Source organism: Vigna unguiculata, unplaced genomic scaffold (genome assembly GCF_037176805.1).
Source record: "Vigna unguiculata cultivar grain cowpea cultivar isolate G323 ecotype 2 unplaced genomic scaffold, ASM3717680v1 ptg000350l, whole genome shotgun sequence".
NCBI lineage: Eukaryota > Viridiplantae > Streptophyta > Magnoliopsida > Fabales > Fabaceae > Vigna > Vigna unguiculata.
In genome coordinates, this window is record NW_028196985.1 from 4339 (window position 1) to 7278 (window position 2940).

At 43.7% G+C, this 2940-nt stretch overlaps 1 non-coding gene across 1 annotated transcript; it reads left to right on the forward strand.

Annotated features, from left to right (window-relative positions):
* The first annotated feature begins 284 nt into the window (after positions 1–284).
* Positions 285–367, forward strand: TRNAY-GUA (transfer RNA tyrosine (anticodon GUA)). The gene has a single exon. It is a non-coding gene; the product is annotated as a tRNA-Tyr (tRNA).
* Positions 368–2940: the final 2573 nt, after the last annotated feature.

The following is a 2940-nucleotide window of genomic DNA, read 5'->3' on the forward strand; positions in this document are numbered from 1 at the left end:
CTTGTTTCTTTTTTTTTCTATTTCTTACTCCCTTTTTTAGTTTAGGAACTTGGTTCGTTCAATTCACTTGCTCATGAACTCGCAGCTTCGCCAGAAGCGACTAGGGGGGAGCTGTCGTAGAAGCTTTGCCCTTTGTACAGAGATTGTTATGAACTGACTAGCGGAACGCTAGCTAAGCTAAAAAAGAGTCTGAGTTCCCTTCAATCAAATCAATAAGCTTTATTTCAGGTTTTTATCCCTCCTTCTTAGAACCCATTGATGGAGGGGGGCCTCGGCCCGGGAAGGGGAGAGTGGCCGAGTGGTCAAAAGCGACAGACTGTAAATCTGTTGAAGTTTTTCTACGTAGGTTCGAATCCTGCCTCTCCCACTTGTTTGTTGTAGACTTCTTCGAAGAGAAAGGGGGAGAAAGAAATCCTATAGCTTAGCTTGAGTAAAGCCCATTAGTATTAGTAGTAATTGGATCTTTTCTAAGGTTTGAGGATGCTGTACCGATAGGTGCGGGAGATTTATATTGATATAAAGATAACGTCAGCATATTGGCTCCAGCCGGTAGCACGGGGCTTGCGAATTCTTCGATCCATACCCTCTGAGTTAAAGAGTGGGTCGGCACAGTTTTCCAGGTTGGTTCAAACTTCATCCCTTGTTCAAGGGGAATAGTTTGAATCTGGGGTACATAACGGTTTACAAGACGATTGAAGGACTCCTTTATGGAGCCAACCAACTCAACAACAGTGTCCATACAAGACACCGGCTGAGATATACTGGAAAAGTGTTTTCTACCCGTTTTGCTAAGGTTATAATCTTAGAAAAGGAGAAGAAAGATACCATTTAACCAGCATATCCGCCTTTTGATCCCGTACACATATCATCCTTCTATGATGGGAAGGGATTTACCTGGGCTTGCACTGGAAATCCTATGAGAATATGACAATAGGAGTTTTCTTAACTGCTAAGCTTACACAGACTCCTGAAAGATTCGGACGAAGGCATTCCAAAAAAAAAAAAGAAGAAAGCTATTTATACGCTAGAGCCTTACAGAGACTTCCTAAAAAGAAGTGACCTTATCTAAATCTAAGGTAAAAAACTCAAAGGCCCACATGCTTTCCTTTTTTGCTTGCCTAAGTCCCTTTTTCTACATATGGATTGAAAAAAGTTTTTCGGCCTGTCATGGACAGAAACTAAACCAGGCTCGCGTAGATACATTACCTGAACCATGCTTTTCCCAAGCGGGGGTCTAAGACCCTTTTCGGAAGCAAAACCCAGAGCAAAGGGGGGCACGGACAGCAGTTAGAACATACAGATAAGAGCACATAGCATCACTTACATCAGAAGTGGGATCACTCACTTCAAACCTTACTTCACAAGATCTTATCGCATTGAAAATCCGTATGGTGCAGTTATGAACGGAAGCACTGGGGTTAAGCCGAAAGTAGAAGTCGAAAGAGTAGTAGGAGTAGGCGAGAAGCCGGCGCGTCTTCATTTTGGGAATTCCTAACGGAATGAATATAACCAAGGGGAATGGAAATCATCGAAGATATAGTGTGTGTGCCGTGAGTAATCAATCTTCGCAAAGACAGAATCATGGATGTGGTCGTACTAATACTAATACTAATAAAGGATACTCTTTTGATACTTCTTTAATAGATCAGGAATTTATTTTCTTCAAAAATGGATTTGACTTTGCTTTTTAGGATGCTAAGGTTGGGGTGCTTATCCTCGTTTTAGTGATGTGCAGGCCCACTCGATGAAACGAAAAAGCTTGACAAGCTGGATGGATATTGGGTCACGGACATAGGAATACGGAATTAAAAACCTGAGGCATTTAGGAAAACAACAAGCCTTGGTGCGACCTGACTCGGAACTGGAATTGGCAAAGAAGGAAGCCCCAGGTGCTTGAAAGACCAATACGCTCTAATGAGTCCCACTTACCAATATTTAAGGTGCACCGCAGGACTCATTCTGATCCACCCGCGGACACCCCTATCTTAAGCAAATGCCGACTTACCCTTGGCCTTCCCAGATAAGAAAAAAAAGAGAAAGAATTGCCTCTCGCTCACACCCTTTCTAGGGGCGAATCATCGGATCGGATTGACCACCCTTTCTTTTCGCTTTTGATGCAGCTACAGCCTTTTCAACTGCTATTTGCTCGGTAACCATTATCTAGTCATGAAACGGGAACCGTAAATGAATACGAATAGGCCCTTCGAACTTGATTCACAAGACAGGCTCCGGTCTTAGGCATGTCTATCAGGTCCATTCTATCTCCTCCTCGAAGGAAGAGGCTCAAAGGCGAAAGGGATCGCCCTTGACCCCACTACTGCTCAGCTTACTTGCTTTCCCTAAGCACACACACTAAGTAGATAGTAGGCACAGGTACGCTAGGAGCTCATCGAACTTAACTTGTAGAGTGAGACCAGTGCTCGATATGGTTCATTCAGTTCTCGTTCTCTCGATATGCTTCAACACATACCTGTCATCTATCTTTTTCAAGCGGTATCTCAGTCTGCTTTCCCTGATATTGGTAGTACGTACTATCTTTCCTTGCGTGGAAGTAGTTCAAAGCTATCTTGAGATATATCTAAAAGCTATATATAAGGAGAAGTCCCGGTAGAGCTATTTCATGCCCTCTTATATGCTCGCTAACGTTTGTTAGCTCGTTTCCAAGTACAGAAGGCGGGTCTGGGAGACTTTTAAGTGAGAGAAGACCGCTGATAAAACAGTAGTGCTGCTCACTGATCGGTAGGGAGGAAGGAAGCATAGCAGGGGAAGGGGATAGCAAGAGAGAGAGACATGCGAGTTCGACTCTCGTTCTATCCATGTTCAGCAGTCCTTGTCCATGTTGGAACTGGGCAGTACCGCTCAACTACGAGATGCTTGAAAGTAGTTGCTTTTACTGTCTTTATTGAGATGTTCCGTGTACCGCACCGAGCCTTAATAGGT